Source organism: Balaenoptera musculus, chromosome 8, assembly GCF_009873245.2.
Source record: "Balaenoptera musculus isolate JJ_BM4_2016_0621 chromosome 8, mBalMus1.pri.v3, whole genome shotgun sequence".
Lineage (NCBI taxonomy): Eukaryota > Metazoa > Chordata > Mammalia > Artiodactyla > Balaenopteridae > Balaenoptera > Balaenoptera musculus.
Window position 1 is genome coordinate 92653680 of NC_045792.1, and position 20567 is coordinate 92674246.

Consider the following 20567-nt stretch of genomic DNA (forward strand, 5'->3'; position numbering starts at 1 on the left):
GAAATTAGATGTGACTATTGTAAAAAATTTAGTAATAGTCATGACTGCAGTGAAAGAAGTAAACTGTGTCATTATCCACCTTAAAAGAAGGTGTGGAGGTCAGGAAATAGCTAAGGTTAAACTAAGTCTGGGTCTCATCATAATTCAGCACCATGGGCAGTGAAAGAGGGGCAATAAAACTGAAATATGAGACAGACAAGAGATAAAGGGAGAAGAAAGAAAATGCTTACCTCCCAGGTTCCTCCAAAGGAATTTCAAACTGTCGAGGGTTTTATTCACCCATTCATTCAGGGCTATTTATCTTCCTTATGCCATCCAAGCTCCTTCCTGCGCGAAAGCCATTCTCTCTCTCTTTTTTTTTTTTTAAATTAATTAATTAATTTATTTATTTTTGGCTGTGTTGGGTCTTCGTTTCTGTGCGAGGGCTTTCTCTAGTTGCGGCGAGCGGGGGCCACTCTTCATCGCGGTGCGCGGGCCTCTCACTATCACGGCCTCTCTTGTTGCGGAGCACAGGCTCCAGACGCGCAGGCTCAGTAGTTGTGGCTCACGGGCCCAGTTGCTCCGCGGCATGTGGGATCTTCCCAGACCAGGGCTCAAACCCGTGTCCCCTGCATTGGCAGGCGGATTCTCAACCACTGCGCCACCAGGGAAGCCAATTCTCTCTCTTTCTTGACAGTGCAGATTACTTCCTCCGTGAGGCCCAAACCAGTTTGTTTAAGTTCCTCGGTGGCTTTACTGGCACAGGAGTCAAGCATCTTTCTAAGAAGCATTTTGAGGAGCATGACGTAGGGGCTGACCACTTCCTCCTCTGGTAAAGTTCAAGCAGCACCTAAGACCAGGGAGGGTGTGGCACCAGATTCATCTGTATTAGTTACGCAAGCAACAATTGTTTCCATTTTACTAAAACCACAAGGAGTACTTTAAACCTAGTGAAGTTGAGACTCTGATAGAAAGCTGATTGTGACTCTACATCCTTCGTAAACTATAGAAACAGTTCATCAGGCCGGAGGAAGGAGTGCTGGGAACAAAAATGAGGTTAAATAAGGGTATATTGTGAAGACAGGCAGGGATACACATGAAAATCAAAGATGAAAATTTTTGGAAAAGGATAATGCTTTATATGAATTCACCAAGTGATCTGTAAATACATTCAACCTATTGTGAAGCCAAGCTACAAATTTGTAAGAACATACCCAGAGCAGTCTTAAAGAATTTCTCTAGTGTTCACATGCTAATGGATCCCCAGCTCCACTATAACCAGCCGACCTTCACTGGGTCATCATGCCCTGTGCATACACTATTCCTTGAGAACTGTACCATGATTATGTTATAACTATACCATTACACTATATTATATGATATTATTATACTATATATACTATTATAGTATATATTTTGTAGTATAATAGTATAACATATACTATTATGTTATATGTTATAATATACTATTCTTTGACATTTATTGGGCAAGGGTATCACAACACTTCATTCCTAACAAGCTTATGAACAAATGTCAGAATCAAAGTTCCATGTTTCTCCCAAAATGAGCCTAATAACATACTTGGATTTTAGCAGGAAAAGAGAACAATTTTATGCTTTTTTCCAAAGAAATGTTTTCTTCTGTCTAAGAAAGTTGTCCTCCTCAGTGGAATAGAAAGTTGTACCTGAAGCATTGCAGAAAGAATAGAATATCTACATTAGCTATCAGATCAGCCAAACAAACCACAGTGGAAGTCATCCATAGGGTCACAGATATCATGAGCTGACATACACTCTCATTCCCAGAATTAAATCCCAAGCTGATTTATGAGTATTAGGAGAACCGATATTCAATAGCTTGGACTGAAAGAGCAACTTCCCATAGTGGGATACTACTTGGTATTAATGAAAGTGGTTCAAAAGTCAACTTAGTTTAGGAAATCCTGCGTTAAAGAATTTTTTTTTTTTTTTTTTTTTTTACTGAAGCACTTCTTGGAGACCAATCTGTTCACCTGTTATGAATTTCCGAGAGTCGTGGTATCTTATGCAGAATTTTCCAAATAAAAACTTTTGTTTGGAAATTCCTTTAACATGGAGCAAGTTTCTATACAATTGTTCTGAGGAAACACTGGGAAATAATTGTACATGATTCAAAGGGAAAATTATTATCTTGAAGCTTGCATTAAATCGTAGATGTAATAACCAGATGATAAAACGCATCTTCACTGACCAAAAAAGAAAAAAGAAAAAGAAAGAAGAAAAAGGGGGAAGGGAGCTAAAAAGCCTCTCATACTTATGATTTCTGTGACTCATAATGTTTGTTGATGTGTCAAGTGGAGATAGTATAATATTTAAACAGAAGATAATTTAACTGAGAACAGCCTCAAAGACTGTGACTCTAATGTGAAATTATCTGAGATTGACTAAAAGGTTCAGACAATTATAGCCCTTAATACAGATGAGGAACTTGGACTTCTTTTTGTAAAACTCACTAGAATGAAGGCCTCTTTGATGAGAGACTACGGCATGCAGTTCAAGAATTAGACAAAAGAGGTGATTTATCATAAAGTTACTTCTTTGCAAGTTATCCTTTCCTGGGGGAATGGGGGAACACTCATACCCTAAGCCCTACTTTTCTTCCCTAAAATTTCAAAACTCTACTTTTAAATTGGTGTTATAAAGTTACAAGTCTGCCGTGAATGACCAATCCTGTGACAATTTATTACCGTTATTAGCAGAAAATAATATTCAGGGTAGTCACACTCAAATTAGTTGTCTTTTAGAAAAAAATAAAGAAGCAAATCAAACAGTAAATATATATACATACTCTAAACATTTATCTATTGCATGTACATGCTGCTAATACAAAAAAAAAAAGAGGGAATAAAAAACTTTCCCCAAAAGCCAATTTGGATCAAATCATGTAACAGATACAAAAGAAACATTAAATTGTTCTTCAATGATAATCCCTCTGCAGAATAGGTCAGTTCTAATTTAGCTTCTTCCAAATAGCCCTCTGCTCTACTACACCAGGTCCCTCTAGAAGAGATGGTAATTCTGCCACTATTTGCCAAAGAAGCTTTAGAACACTTGAGCACTTCATTTATAAAATGACACAGTAAGGCATCTAATGTTTTCAGACCTAGAACAGACTTTCATAACAGTCCATGATTTCATTCCTCTTATGCCCGAGATAAAAGAGTTAGGGGGCAGGAAATGAGTGAGGGTAGTCCCAGGTCTCTTCACTTAAGAACCTCAAGGTAGCACAGACATCTGTATCTCTTCATATGCTACTCTTCAAGCATGAGTATGGCAGACATTAGTAAACATTGTGCTTCACTTTTGTTTTAAAATCATCTCTGGGACTTCCCTGGGGGCGCAGTGGTTAAGAACCCACCTGCCAATGCAGAGGACACGGGTTCGATCCCTGGTCCCGGAAGATCCCACATGCCATGGAGCAACTAAGCCTGTACACCACAACTACTGAGTCTGCTCTCTAGAGCCCGCGAACCACAGCTACTGAAGCCCATGAGCTCTAGGGCCCACGTGCTGCAACTACGAGCCCACGTGCTGCAACTACTGAAACCCATGAGCCTAGAGCCCATGCTCCGCAACAAGAGAAGCCACAGCAATGAGAAGCCAGCACACTGCAACGAAGACACAACACAGCCAAAATTAATTAATTAATTAATTAATTTTTAAAAATAATAAAGCATCTCTGCCTCCCTGGAAATTAAATCTTGTGTCCAGACTAAAAGCAGCAAAAAGGTGGAGTTTTACAGTTATACTCTCCACCATTCTGCATATTAGATCTCCAAATCTATCTGAAACTGTAACCTACTCTGAGGCCATCCTTAATTCTCAACAGCTCGGTTATTGTACATTGTAAGTGTCGTTTAGCAGCGCCTAGCACAGTGCCTGGCACATAGTAAGTACTCAATATATTTTTGTGTAATAAGGGACAATAGCAGAAATGGGGAAGTTTCACCAAGACTAACTAGAATGGCACCAACATTTCACTCATTCCTTCTTTCCTTCATTCATTTAAGAAATATTTGTCAATCATGGCACAGTGCTAGGCATTAGAAATACAGCAGTAAATAAAACATAATCTCTACCACCCTGGAATTTTCAAAAAACTAAAACAAGGCCAGTGTTTCTGGACTGCAGAGATTAGAGAGTAGTACGCAGAGGCTACGTTATTACAGAGCCTTGTAAGCCATGTTACCACCCTCTGTCTTTTTCCTGAGAGTAAAAGAAAGCATTGAACAGTTTTAACTAGGTGAGAGAATTAAATATGACTTGTATTTTTAAAAGGTTCCTCTGGCTCACTGTAACATAGATTGTTGGGAAGGCAAGAGGGGGTGCAAGACTCCAGCCATTACTAGACTTTTCTAAAGAAGATTAGCTCAAAATTTTCCATATCATAACTGAGATGCTCTTAGCAAGTCAACTGAATGACTTCATGGGCACCAAGATAATCCTCTTGCTCAGGAAACCCCTAATCTGTAGTTTCTACAATTGTTTTAAACACAAAAAGGTCTTTAATTCCATAATTCAAGGGAATCTTTCAAATTCAAAACGTTCCTGGGAGGGCTGGCTTAATAAAGGGGAGAGAAGAGAATTGAGGATGGTTACAGTACTCCAATAGTGGGGAAAAAAGGTGAATAAAGTAGAGGTATTAAAACACACTTCTATTACTTCACCCTGGTGCCTTTACCATGTACATTTCTCTGTCTTAGAAGAGAATGGCACCAAAAGTGGTCTGAGAACCAAAAGCAAGCACCTTGACATGCCAAAACTCTCATCTCTTCTAAGGTCCAAAATATATTTTCTCTGATCCCATTTCTGTTTGCTTCCTTTTATGAGTTAAGACACTTTCACTACTTCTGAAATTACATTGTTCTAAACAACAATAAAATACATTTCTACATGAAAGGACAATTAATAAGCCAACTTTCATGTAAGTTAATTTCCTATTTTTTCTTCAGCTTTTCAATGTTTCTACTGCATTCATAAAAATAATGTAAAGAGCCCTCCAAAGGACAATTAAATACATTACTTTCATTTTTACCCAGTGACTATGTAGCCTACAAATAATTTCTCTTTAGTATCTTGTGAATTACACTGGTCTGTTCACCATGGATATGGAGTATTACTGATAGTCTTCTCTCTTGCACATCTTAAACTACAAAAACTTCCTCTTAATACAGGAAAATCTATTTGATACAGGCTCAATTAAACCTGGAATTTGTTTTAAATGAGTTATGAGCACTTCAGGCAATTGATCCTTTGGCTTTGATCCTGTGGCTTCTGCGCTTGGCAACAGAACAAGACTGCTTCAATACCAGGGATGGAACCTGGCTCCCACCTTTGCTTGTATATCCATATCTATAGCTTTCTTGGGCTGCCACAACTTCTAGCAATAAATACAGAAACTCAATACTAAGTGTAAGAATAATATTTAGGTGTGAGTAAGAAGTTTAAGAATCAAGAGAATACTTGATTTGCCTTTTTTAATAGCAAATGCAGCTTTTCTAAAATAAAAAAAAGAGAGAGACCAAAAGCTGAGCCAAATATGTAAAAGCCTTGCAGAAATTATACTCTCTTGAAAAGATGTCCAATTGAAAGATATTCACAGAAGCTGAGAATCTGTTAAATTTCATTCATCCAACTACTGTCATAGTATCATAAGGTTCATGCATATTTTTTGGAATTTCAACTCTTCTCAGTAATGTTTATTAACCAACTACTATAGGTAATGTGAAAGGGCCTTGTTAACTTAGTCAAACTAAACCAGAGTGTGGAATATTTTTTTATCTTATCATAAGACTCACTGGGTTCTAGGTATTAAGGTCTTTGTCATATCTGACCTCTGAGGTGGTTATATTCATAAATCTTAGTTCAGATAATAGGAAAATATTCCTTCAAAAAATATAGGAAAAAATCCTAGAGATTATTTTGCCAAAATGACCACATGTGATATTAACTAGAATAAGCCAATACAAAAATTTTTCCATATTCATTCATTCTGAAAGCAGGAAATAAACATAGGCCTAAAATCCCTAATCAGAAATCCTTGGGGCCATGTACATTTCAGAATTCAGGAAATTTTAAATTTTAAAAAGATATTAAATTGTACATTATATACCCCCTAGAGTGGTCTGAGACAGCACAAATTATCAAACACTTATATTTATGCAGTAAAATATATGAATATTCACCTCGAGTAAGGTAAAGACTGTAAATAGCTTCACATGATCAGGTAAAAATTTCTACCAAGTGAAATCAGATCAGACAGTTGAGGTTTCGCCACCAAGGGTGTTTCAAGAAAATAATTTTTACAACTTTTAGATTGCAAAATTTTGAATATGAAGCTGTGGACCTAGACTGTTTGAGCAGTAGCCATCACCTGTGTGTTAAAATTTAATATTTTCAAAAAACCTCTGAGGAACATTTTATTATTTTCATTTTATAGATGAGAAAATGTAGGCTCAGAGAAATTAAATAACATGATTAAGCTCACACACCAGTAAGAGGGGTAATCAAGAATCTAAGGAAGGCTCTCTGCATCTACCATCTGTGTATTTCCTACCACACCTCCTCAAAGGAGCACCACTGTGGCGCCTAAGTGGACAGTCATTATTCTGTCTACATTCCATTCAGGCTCCGAGAGTAAAGGAAAGGAGTGTGATATTATTTTTATAAGCCAGAATTGTAACTGGAGATTTTTTTATACTTCACTGAACATGTTTGTGGCAGAGAACTTAATTTCACTTTATTCCACTTCACGCATGAGAAATGGGGTCCAGTTCCTAACCTCCTATCATTTTGATGTCTTTACTGAAAGTCAGCTTCCCTTCTGATGTCAGTTTGTCATGAATATTATCTGACACTCATCAATTGATGAAAATCACAAATTCCACTCTCTGCAGCTGGCAGGAAATGAATTAGCAACATTTCCTGGAATACACCCAAATTTGCTGGAAAAAAAAATTGTTAATGTGATCCCGGGTCCTGAAATTTCTTCCACTGTTGTGACTAATGGAAAGTTTAAGGAATCTGAGAGATGGAAAAGTCTTCAGTTATCATCTAACCTAACCCTTAATATTATGGATGAAGGGGCTGAGACCCTGATATATACTTTCTCCATCACTTTATAGGGCTTACTTTGAACTTAATTGTAAACTAAAAAGAGAAGTAAACCAATATTTACCAAGGAAACCAATGTGATGATGTATTTATGCAGGCATCGTCTTAAAGTATGATTCTCAACAAAACAAACAAACACCCCCATCAGCAGAAGTAGAGCTTGGGGAAACACAAGTAAAGGAGGCGGTGACCTTGGACCTCCCCCCTGGCCAAACAGTATGCCAAAAATTTACTAATTTGCATATAATATGACAGCATTGCCATCAAGCTAAACGTACACTTTCAGATCACTAGATAGTCTCAGAAAGGAGACAGTTTATCATGTATCATTCCATTTGCCTCACTGGCTTCTCCAGTTACATTTGCTACCATGAAGGTGTTAACTACTATCCCCCAATACTACTACTATTGGCTGCCTATTTGGCCAAGAGAAGTTCCATACTGTTAACCTACGTTAAAGACAGATGGAACTGTGCAAAACGAACAAATACCCTGAACTGAGATGTGCCAGTATGTTAAATAACAATGAATTTGACCCTGTATGTGAGTCAACCAAAGGAGACCAACACAGGGAAATGGTTTCATACAAAACTGTGGCTGAGAGCATAGATTCTCAGGGAAGGTTAAGCCTTGACTGTGCCACTTATTAGACCAGCCTGACCTTAGGCAAGTCACAAATCTGTTGTTTCAAAATTTTGTATATTGATTATGTATTACTTTCATAGTAAGAAATAATTAAATGTGTCAACTGAAAAAAGCTGCCTTTATTATCTATGACTGAGTTATGCTTCATACACATGTTTAGGGCATCCAGAGGTCAGAAAAAAAGATCAAACTAATATATTGGAGAAAATTGTGTCAGAGAAAGAGCATGAACTAGCACTGCCTTTTATAAGTCTCTCATTACTGTGCATTTCAGTTTCCTCATATTTCCTCATCAGAATATTTATCCAGCAAGATAGCTAAAATATTTGTATTTTTAAAAATCCAGCCTTGTACTTAGTGCATAGTATCTGTTCAAAAAAATGATAGCTCTCATTTTTATGATGTGCATAAAGCCTATATATTTTCTTTAAATCTAATCCAAATAAGTTCACAAAGATTGTTAGGAGTAATATTTTCTTTTTATCCAATTTATTTTTCTGAACACCTTAAACCCCTCTCTCCTCCTGTAGGGAACACCGTCTGTTAACTTTGGATTCAATTGAATTGAAACAGCCTGTATCCGGGTGATATCCAGGATGTCTACTCAGGAGGAACCCAGACACCGAGGAAAGACCAATCTGGTGCTTGGAAATAACTTGGCAAGCACAGTGATATATAGAAAGGAAAAGAACTACAGACAAAAGCAGTGTAGTGTCCAGCTGTAGGAGAAAGCTGCTGAAGGAACAGGGGCAAGAATTAGATGATGGTGATGAGGAGGATGAGGATTATGGTGATGATGATGGAGAAGAGGTCAACAATGGTAATGAGAAAATGGAATCACAGAGCAGCTAAGGGAATTGGTCAAGTTAATACAGCAGGTAAGAGGTAGAATTTAAATTCTAATCTTAGAAATCTAGCTCCAAAGCCCTTGCTCTTAACTCCAAAGCAATGAGTTAAGTACAATTCCTAGTTCACAAAAGTGGAAGGCAGCCCACTTCACTGCCATGGGAGCAAATCCAGCTGTTTCTATAACAAACCTGCCTCATGTCTACCACTCGGAGCTTGGCTTTCAGACTCAACCACTGTTTCTGACTCCAAGCCATTTTTTTCTGACCCTGTGCAAAGTAATCCACCCTGTTTGTAATGATTTAGGTAGAGCACTTCCTAGAGGTGGGATAACCTGTCAAGGCTCTCTACGTCCCTATAATCCTAAAATTTGGACAACATTAAAATGGGAGTGTAAACCAGGCCTACTTTTACTTCATTGATAGTTACTCATTCTGAAGTGCTTTAGGTGGAAAACAACCTTGACTTGTTTCCAGTATAATTACAGCCCACAGCTTTGATGAAACAAAATTTGAGGAACAAAATGAGTTTTTCTTAATGATCGACATTTTTCTTGATGTATATGTGCGTGTAACCACACAAATGCGCAAGATCTTTTGGGTATGTCTGCTTGTGCATGTAGAAGGATAGAGGGAGAGAGGTTTTCATTGAAGATATGCCTTGAAAACTGAAATTGGGCCACTGCTAGCCCCTAAGTTTCCATCGTGTGAATTAGAAAAGGCACCGCTTTTGGGTGATTGCAGCCACAAGGGAACATGGCTTGACTGACATAAGTTGTTTCTAGCTAAATTAAAAAAGGACATCTCTTTCCCCAGATGGACACTGCTCAATGACAGGGTACATGGCTTGGCAAGTAAACCAGAGAGTGAAGTTTAGTTCCCACTTGACCCTTGGTTAGGTTCCCTTGTGTATGGTACAATCTGCACGGCATCCATGGTGCCCTTGACTGGGGACATCTAGTTGTCCTGGAGATTAGAGGAAGAAAGAGTGAACTAAGGAAATGGCATGGCACTCTGGGAAACAAGTGGGGGCATTCAGACAATGAGTGTTGACAGACAGAGCTTAAGAGTTACAAGCACTACATAGTTCAAAGAAATATGCCAGCCCTCACCTTGGTGTCAGAGACAAAATTACCAAGAGTTTATGAAAAAAAAGACTGGACATCCAGAACTAAGGATATCATATAAGAAATATTAGAAGCCACTCATGGTTCCTCCTCACTTCCTCTATCAACCCAGAGAGACCCCCTTAGTTACACTTCTAACCTTTATTTTTAAGTTTGAATCATGGGAACATAGGATCATTATTAGACTTACAGAGAACCAGGTAATGCCCAGACCCTGCACGGATTCAAAGGTCTAAAGAGACATTGCTGAAGCCAAGTTAAAAGTTAGAAAAATGACTGTAAAAAAAAGTAGATTTTTTTTTTCTCTCTTCTTGAGGATGTTTAAATGTCTTCTGGCATCCTACCATGTTCCTGGGAGGCTTCAATTTTTTACCACAGATCCATTCATTGGCTGTCACTTGCCAGGTAGTATGGCCTTCACCTTTGGAAGAGTTACTCAAAACCCGTCTCTTAGGTTGGCCTTTCCCATTAGCAGTGCTGGCAGTGACGTGCATGGCATGATTCACGGGACTCCAAGAAGGTCTTTGCACCAAAACCATCTTCCTAATTGACATCTGAAATGCCATTATTAACATTTTATTTCTATGAGTTGAAGATTTCCTTCTCCCCAGTTCTAAAGCAAAGATAATAGAGTACCTTCCCCAAGATATCCACACAACTCTCTCCTTCACCTCCTGGTCTTTGCTCAAATGTCAGTGATACTGTCCCTGATGACCCTATTTAAAATTCAACTCTCCCACAACCCCCCTTTCTTGCTTTATATTTTTCCATAGCACTTACCAACATCTGACACATGTGTACCTTATTTTTATATTTATTTTTCTAACTCCTTCTCCCCCCTTCCAACTTGAATATAAATTCCATGAAGGCATAAATCTTTATATATTTTGGTTATACTTATATTCTCAGAGCTGGAACTGTGCCTAGCACATAGGAAGCATTCAATAAGTATTTGTTGCATGAATAAATTAATCATCAGCCAATAATAAATTAATGAATGATATATTTGGTATAATTTTTTAGTGGAGAAGATCAGGCAGATCAAGGATCTGGAAACCTGGGAAAAGTAATGTGAGAAAGAATTTGAAAAATAGAGAGAAGAGAACTGAAAAGCCCAGCTCACATCTTTTGTTGTGAGATTTTTTCCAACATTGTATAGGACTGCTTAAAAATCACAGTTTTTGTAAATCAGGGAAAAGATATAACTATCTTCAATAGATATGACCCATTATAATTGAATTGTCCCCCATCAAGTGTGGATCCCAATGAATGTATTTTAACATTGATTTCTTCAATGATGAATGTATTAATTAGTATGTCTCCGCACTACTTCCTCTACATTTGTGTGTGTGACTATGAATGTGTCCCCTTGCGCATTTAAGGTTGCATTTTTATTTCTTTCCTCTACTTTCCTGTGTCTTCCTTTCAACCTCTCAAGCCAAAGCCACCTATCCAGACCTAAAATTCTGGAGGTTCCACAGACAGCCCAAACAGAAGAACCCATAAATAAAAGAGGTCTGTGTATTCCATCTTATGGACTGTTGAGATGAGGGTCTATTAGAAGCATAAAAAACATTTAATCTAAGATTATTATTATTATTATTTTCAACAAAGCTGTCACTGTTTTGAAATTAAGTCCAATATTAAAAGCACTTAATATTTTGCAGTTTTATATAAATTAATATTATTTAGGTCAACTTTCAAGTTTTTAAATCATAATTAATAAATCCCTTTATGTCTGTTTTTTAAAGATTTCCCTATTATTTAATATGACTTTATTATAACTTTGAGCCATCTGTTTCCCATAGGTGTTCCAGATTCAGGCTCAGCCCTCTTCTCCTCTGTATTTACACGAAGGAGAGACCCATTGCATTAGAAAACATTTATATGCTAAAATCAAATGCTGGAATGATGGTCACCAGGAGTTGAGGGGGAGGGGGGAATAGGGAGTTATTAATCAACAGGCATAAAATTTCAGCCAAGATGAATAAGTTCTAGAGACCTGCTGTACAACATTGTACCTATAGTCAACAAGAATGGATTGTAGACTCAAAGTTTGCTAAAACAATAGATCCCATGTTAGATGTTCTTATCATAATAATTTTTTAATTGAAGTATAGTTGATTTACAATGTTGTGTTAGTTTTGGTTATACAGCAAAGTGATTCAGTTATAATATATATATATATTCTTTTTCATATTCTTTTCCATTATAGGCTATTACAAGGTATTGAATATAGTTCCCTGTGCTATACAGTAGGGCCTTGCTATTTATCTGTTTTATATATAGTAGTGTGTATCTATTAATCCCAAACTCTTAATTTATCCCTCCCTCCCCCTCATAATAATTTTTTTAAAAGATGGTATCTATATGCTGCTAATTCCCTAATATTTATTTACCCCTAAATCTCATCTCCCTCCTGAATGCCAGGCTCACAGATTCACTTTCTCCCTGGACATCTCCACTCAGATATATATTAAGCAATTCAAATGTAACAGGTCCAAAATGGAGCTCTGGATTTCTGACCAGTATTAAACAGTTTATCAGGTATGTGAAGTGCAGCATTTTCCCAAGCCCTTCATAAGCTAGGATATGGTGTTATTTTTCAAGAGTTTTCCAGACTTGGGACTACAGTTGAGAAATGAAGCTCTGGAACACCCTTGGGAAATGTCGTTCCGGATCCAAACAGCTTTGACGCAAAACCTATGATTTTCAACTAGAACTAAACTACAGAAGCCAAGTTTGTGCCTCTCCGGTGAAGGCATTCCTAGAAGCATTAGCATGGCAGAGAGAAGCTGGACTGCCTACATTGGGCTGATATTGTTACCAAACACAAGTGTCCCTGACACACAGTGAGGCCAAACAAACCGAAACGACGGACTTTGGAGCAAAGAAAGATTTACTGCAGGGCCATGCGAGGAGAACGGGTGACTCATGCCCCAAAAAACTCTGAACTCCCCGAAGGGTTTTAGCAATTCATTTTTAAATGGAAGGTGAGGAGGAATTTCCCAGGGTATGTGATCAACTCATGCACGATTCTCTCATTGATTGATGTTGAGGTAACAGGGCAATTAACATTGTCAATCCTTAGGCACCAGAAGGTCTGGGGGCTACTACGTGCTCATAATCATCAAGTAGTTAATTTTGTTAGAGCAGGCAGATAGCTAGATATGAGCAGAGAGCGGAGGGCATGGGCCAAATGGCAGGAAACCATATGTCTTGTAAACGAGGGTGCTTGGGCAGACAAAAGCAGGAACCTCCGGACTGACAGGGAACCACACATTTTGGGGTTACAAGTGTCCTGGAGGCAAAGAAAGGTGGGAAAACGAGGGACTCTCCATTATCTTAATGTAACCTTTTGCTCATTATGCTCTCCTTACGATAAAATTAGCCTTGCAAATAAGAAGTAACCATCCGGCATCAACGCCATGACATTTCCAATCAAGGCTAAATAAGGACCAAAATCTCTCCTCCTCTAGGGAAATTGCACCCTTCCAAGATTAACAGAGAAGCACCTTTCTGATTCTTCCTACCCACTTCATATCCCTCACTTGGTCAGTGCCTTTCCCCCAAGTGTATGCAATGTCTATCATTCCAATCTCATATGAGTTTTTAGAAGATGACTTCTATCTTGTAGCCATGCCATGAAATCATAAAGATGGGGAAGTGAGGGCATCAATATACCTACTGCTTCCAGGAAAAAGTAGTACATTCCTTCCAAATGATAGTAGCAGTGACTCAGCAGTCAAAGGCCATTATCACATTAAGAATCCCACTGTATTAGGCAAAGAACTAGCTCTGTAGTCAGGCTGACCTTGGTCCCCAGTCTGGTTTAGTGGCATAATGATTCCATGCTCTTTTAAGTAAGTTACTTAACTGCTATGAGTCTTAGTTTCCTCATATATGAAATAGGAATGATCAAACTACATGGAAGGGTTACAGTGAGAAAAATTTATTTATGTATTCATGTATTTAAAGTGCTGAAGAAGTGCCTGTCTCATAGTAGGCTCTTATTATTAGAAGATTAACTCTTAAGCCCCACAGTATATTTTTAGGGAATTACCATTTTAATACTGGCTACATTTTGAGTCTTACAGGAAGCTGCCTCCAAAAATGAGAAGAGAAGTTTTATAATCTGAGTAGATTAGATTTTCATAAAGCACAATGAAGAATGCAAGGGGCTCTATCAAAAACCATAAATATGCCAACATGCATGAATTATGCAGTCAACTCTCAAAATTCATGTAAGGAAAGAAAGTAGATGGGGACATTCCAAAAGAGTGAGTAATCTAGAAAAATCATTTAGATTTGTCTTGACATTTGCAGTAAATTCAGAGGTATGTGGTGTTCGGGGAAAGGGATTTTTAATGTATCTTCCATACGAAATCCTGACTCAGGACAATCAGCCTGACCATGGCATTTTCCTACATCTCTTCCCACACTAAGGACTAAACAGAGCCTCAATGAGGCTGATTAAAAAAGAGCAGTGTAAGCCAGACTTCACTGACTCAGACTTCTCCAACGATAGAGATAGCTTCATTCCCTGCATAAAATCTGTATGTACGATAAGGGCAAATGGAACTGTTAAAGAGAAAAGGCCCAAAATGGGATCACTTGTGCTAAATACCAGGATAACAAATCTACAGTTAAAAACACCTAAGCTAACTGCAGTTTCAACCTTCCCCAGAAACGTAATCTTAATCAACCAGTTTGGAATTTTCTGGCCAGCACCAATGAGGTAACATCAGTTGAGCCTTCTCCATCCCCCAGAGGAAGAAGAGGTAATCTGCATGATAAAACCCTTGCATTCCCTTTCCCAAAAAAGATGTCCTGGCCTTAAAAGAGCCCTTTCTTTCCTTTTCTTAACAGCTCCCTTGCCCTCCCCTTCTTCCTATAAACCCTTCCATTTTGGTACAACCCCTCAAGTACCCTGCTAATTGCTATATGGATGCTGCCTGATTCATGAATCATTCATAAAACCAATTAGATCTTCGGTTGAATTTTGTTTTTTAACAGAGCGAATATGGAAATACCAACAGAGCAAGCACTTGCGTCACCACAGATAAATCAAAACATGTAATCAAAACACAGGTAATGAAGATTTGGGTGTGTTGTCCTCTGGCAATAGTTCACAGTATTAGTTGTGGGTTGAGAGAAGCAACAGAAATGATGTTAGAACTAAAGAGAATGTCCATGGGGACACAGCTCTGTAAAGCACTTGCATTGGGCATTGCATTGGTAATTGGAGACAAAAAGGGCACTTCCCTCAGTACCATGGAGACTGGTAAACTCTAAAGCTATATTTTGAAATTCTAAAAAATGAAGTCAGTGTTTTTCCCAGGCTCACAGAGACCCAGCCTCCACTGGCTTGAAAAACTATCCCAAGACTTCTCCAATCTGTGGACTATTGCTTGAAAAACATGGTCTCAATTACTCCCCTCTCTGTATCCACAGTCCTTGCACTGTGACTTTGTAGATTCTTCTATCAAAAGGTAGACTCTTATTTCCCCACCTGTCCAATCAGGGCTGGCCTTGAAACTTGCTTTGATCAATAGAATGCCACAGAACAGACTGTGTAAGTTCTAGAGCATAAACCTTCAGAATCCTTGCAGCTGCCAAACTCTCAGAATCTTGCCCAGAGGCCTGGTGGACTAGCCTGGGCAAGTCTGCTGTAGGATGACAGTCCACAGGGAGCAGAGATAAGCTATCCCCACTGAGGCCATCCTAATTAAGCAGCCACAGGACAGTCTGGCAGTTAAGATAAATGAGTGAGCCCAGCAGGGAATAGAAAAGCCACCTAGATGAGCCCAGCCCAAATTTCCAACCAATAGAATTATAAGGTAAATAAATGGTTGTTGTTTTAAGCCACTGTGTTTTGGGGGTAATTTGTTACATAGCAGAAGCTAACTGACACACCATCTCAGGAAGAGATGTTTGAAAAACAAGCTTCAATATGCACCAAGGATAATGGCTTTCTGAGTCCACTACCTGCCTCTGTCAAGAGCAGCTATGGCAATCCAGGAGATCATGATAGGAGCACTTGCTAAAAGGTAGTACATCTTGCTCAAGGTCCCACTAGCTCTTCTGACCGCAAAGTCCAGGGCCGGAATTCACATGTATCCTATCTTCCTAATGCCCACCAGTCTCCTGTGAGGTCATTACCAACAGGTGCTCCAAATGGAGTCTCGATCATTCAGTGGTCAAGTGTGCCTGTCTGGAATCAGTCACCCCTGGATTAAAATAGCAATTCCACCTTTGGGCAGGCTCCTTTATCTCACTAACCTCAGTTTCCTCACATGTAAAAGAGGAAAAATCACATTGCCCCACATCCCATAGGATAGTTTTGGATGATTAAAGGAAATAATAGAGATGAAGTGCTTTGTTGGCATAGCACCTGACACTGAGGTTTAGTAGATGGAAATCAGGTATGTTGGTACTGGAGATATGGGTCAACATTTTCACACAGTGAAAATCAGATGTACAGAAAAATAATAATTAGTTTGCTTTCCTTTATTGGACATTAAGTAGCATCATATTAGGTGACCCCATGCCATTAATGATTGAGGAAGTAGTGGAGTGGAGGAGTTTCTGTCCTCTCTGCTCTGTCCCCTCTAATCTCTATAAGAAAGGCTTCTACCTCCCCTTCTTATTGGGTAGAAATTACTTGAACATCATACCTCCCTTTATTCTTACTTTGTGGGCATTGCTGCCCAGGCAGCCCTTCCTCTCTTCTCTCATGTGACACCAACTCTCACGGCTTAGCCTAAGTGGCAGACAGGATGTAAGGAAAGAAGTGGGAGTACCAATAAAGCTATCAAGATTAAAGGGTACTTTATAAACAAACTCCTTAATTTAAGACATTCCATATTAGAATGGAGATGAGAACCATTTCATATTTATCAGATGTGAAAAATTATATAGTCTGGGTAACACCAGCATTACAGAAGCTGTAGAAACTCCCTCACGTGACTGAAAAAAATTACAAATTGGTATAATCACCTTGAGCCACCGTCTACCATGTGATTCTGATCTACCTCTTTCCCAACTCTGTTCGAGGATCACTGATCTTCAATACTTAGAATGTGCCTGGAGTTTTTATATATATATATATATATATATATTGCTTTATTGCACTTCACAGATACTGTGTTTCATACAAATTAAAAGTTTATGGCAACCCTGCACTGAGCAAGTCTACGGCACCATTTTTCCAACAGCATTACTTTTAGTTAAGGTATGTGTATTTTTTTTAGACATAATACTATTGCACACTTAATACACTACAGTATAGTGTAAACATAACTTTTACATGCACTGGAAAACCAAAAAATTCTCACTTTATTGTGATATTCACTTTATTGCAGTGGTCTGGAACTGAACCCACAATGTCTCCAAGGTATGCCTATGTATATATATATATACATATATACTTTCTACTATTTTCTCTATCCTACAATTCTTACCTATTGTAATCCAGTGGAGTATCCAATGTAATGCAATGGAAAAACGCAAATTTAATCCAAAATTAGATTACAAGTGTAATCTAAAATTACATTTAATTTTTAAACTTTAGTTCGTTAGAAGTTTGATGCTTAATTTTTAAAGCCAAAAATGATTAGCCTTTTTAGAAATAACTTCTAATACACATTAATGAGGATTCAAAGGAGATGAACTAATTTCTTAACACAATGTCTATATTTTCTCATAAAATCAGATACTATCACCTATAAGAAACTCTATACATTTGAGCATTTCTCAACTAACCCTCCTCTTTGGTCCTTTGTTAAATGTTAGTGTTTTTGACAGAATAACTTCAGTTTAGTTATGACATTCTATATTTTATAGAACAGAGTCGATGAAGTGGATTCTAGCAAAAGACGTATTCTCTCACAAACCTCTCCCAGACTCAGAAGAACTGGCCAGTAGGGTTATCATTTAATATAAAATGACAAAATGAGCAATACTAAACACACTTTTTCACCCAGGCAGTATAATATTTAAGAGAGCGGGCTCTGGAGTCTGACAGCCTGAGTTCAAACGCTGACTTACACCACTTACTAGCTGTGTGACCCTGTAAGTTAGTTAACTTCCCCGTGCACATATCTCAAAATGGAGATATTCATGGTACTGCCTCACAGGATCTTTAAGAATTAATTAGGATAACCACAAAAAGCATTCAGAGTCTGGCTGGCTCTCAATAAATGGTAGCTATATTTAGAATCATACTTTCCTCCTACTGTTTTTCTGAGGAGGGAGGCTGCTTATGCAGCAGGCTGGCCTCAAACCAGAGCCTACAGAAGGGAAAGAACTGAGCACTTACTCAAGAAAACTTTCTGGAAATATATCACTGCATTTAACACCCAAATGTTTAATCATTTGGGTGATTAATTTCATTGATACATACTGTGAACTTTAATATACTGGCAATTGAAATCTAGTAAAGTAAAATTCTGGAATACTGCTCCAGTTTGCAAAATCCTAGACACATGGTCCCAGGACTCTGAATGAGGTCAAATTAGAAAGAACACTGGACTAAGAGCTCCAGAGACAATATTCTGGTTCCAGCTCTACCGTTGCCTTTTGGATGCCCTTGAGTAAAGTGCTTCACCTCTTGGAATCTCAGTTGTCTCATCTAGGACATGAGAACCATAATAATCCATGTCCTACATACCACACATGTATGCATATGCATGTATAATTCGTTGTTGTGCAGCTACAAGGGGTACTGTGTGGAAAAGCTTAGTGGATTATAAAATGCTATGCAAATTTGAGTTATTCATTATTATTACTCTTAGAATCTTTCTTTGTGTGAGTTGCCCCATGAAAGAGCCTAAAGCAAAGTTTTATTACCTGTGTATAGTTTATTTGGAAACATTATCCCTAAGAGCAGGAAGAAGTAAGGGACAGGGGGAGTGAAATAGGAAAAAAGGGAAGACCAACACAAAGATGTGTTTTGAGTTGGCCACCACGATGGGCGACTGGTTACTAGCTTCCCCAGAACCTTCCTAGACACATACCAAAGTGCATATCAGAACCATCCTCCAGGAAAGTAAAAGAGGAGTATTTTATTTATCAGTTTCTGTCTCGAATTCATCATGAGGGGCACCATGGGAGCATTGACTCCCTTGCATTTGAGAGTTGCATCCTCCCATAGGAGGCTGATATCATTAAGTCAGAGGGGTCCCTGGCAAGAAGTACGAGAGGGGAGCACTTGGGTTGCCCCTACATGAAGCAGGTCTCAGCCTGCAGAACAGGTTGTCACACAATGGCTGGAATAAAAGGCTTGAGATGATTTGAAGTGGTTAGTAGACAAGGGATGTCCTGCAGAGCCCTACTGAAAGATCACAACCTTTACTATCCCTCTCTTGGGATAACAGAGAAATGCAAGCACAAAGTCATTACAATTTGGAGAAGGACAGAGTTCTAAATTACCTTTTTTCTTACCTTGCAGGCAAACAGATGGTCACATGATCCCATTTTAACAAACCTTTGCATCTTCACTCACTCCTTCCTCTCCCATTGCCCCACCCTTCAGTTACAAGATGTAGCTTTAATGTAAAATCCACAGTTCAAAGATTTTTCCAAGAGAGCTCAAGGCTGACTGGATTTTTTTTTTTCTTTTTTCTTGTGGAATGAAGTGAAAAAATATAATTGGAAGGCTTGATGGCTGCATGAGCACAATTTCCTATCTTCCCAACTATAGCAGGGAGGTAATTCAGCCATTTTGAACTGCCATTCTGATGCAGTCAGTCCTGATCTGTAATCAGATAAGTGATGCACAAATTAGCATTTGGATGGCTTTGTTAACCACATTTGAGAAAAAAGTCTCAATGGACAGTGTTGCACAGAAGATTCAAATACCTTTGGTGTCAGACACACAAGGATTCCTTTTCTTGCTCTGGCACAGGCAGCTGAGTGATATTAACACCTCTCCCCAACAAGTCTCTATTTTCCCATCTGTAAACAGAAACCCATATCACAGAGTCATAGTGAAGATGAGAAATTAAGAGATATGTGTTCCCACCTAAAACGATGCCTAGAAAATAGGGAGCATTCAATAAATCTCATTATCATCATCACCACCACTATTATTTTTGTTAGCTTTTAAACTTCTGATGCTTCTTACAGAAAATGTAAGCTAATGTTCCCAGCTCCAAATTTGAGATCAGTGACAAGCCAGAGAGGAAAGTCAGATCTACTAAACAAAGAGACCCTCCAGCTCAGCGGTATGTTTGCCAGGCATAGGAACTCAGTCTACTCAGGAAACATTTATTGAGCACCTATTTTATGCCAGGCACTGCGCTAGGTACCGTGGAGAATACAGACATGGTGAAGGCTCACAATTTGATGGGCAGACATGTACTCTCATCTCTATTACTGTTCAATTTTTTCTTTAAATTTACCCTCTTTTAGTTATCTATTTTTGCTACCTTCTAAGAAATAATAACCGTGAATTCTAAATTTGATGTGATAGTTCTACAATTTTCTAACACAGTTAATACCCTGTTAATAAATAATGTTCAGCTTAGTGCTATGTTAAAAAAGAGTTATACAGGGCTTCCCTGGTGGTGCAGTGGTTGAGAATCTGCCTGCTAATGCAGGGGACATGGGTTTGAGCCCTGGTCTGGGAAGATCCCACATGCCATGGAGCAACTAGGCCCGTGAGCCACAACTACTGAGCCTGCACGTCTGGAGCCTGTGCTCCGTAACAAGAGAGGCCGCGATAGTGAGAGGCCCGCGCACCGCAATGAAGAGTGGCCCCCACTTGCCACAACTAGAGAAAGCCCTTGCACAGAAAAACGAAGACCCAACACAGCCA

At 38.7% G+C, this 20567-nt stretch overlaps 1 long non-coding RNA gene across 1 annotated transcript; it reads right to left on the reverse strand.

The window, feature by feature from the left end:
- Positions 1-651: 651 nt before the first annotated feature.
- Positions 652-19759, reverse strand: LOC118899992. Its single transcript, XR_005021025.1, has 3 exons — positions 19610-19759; positions 19193-19505; positions 652-829 (listed from the first exon to the last, which is right to left on the reverse strand). It is a non-coding gene; the product is annotated as an uncharacterized LOC118899992 (long non-coding RNA).
- Positions 19760-20567: the final 808 nt, after the last annotated feature.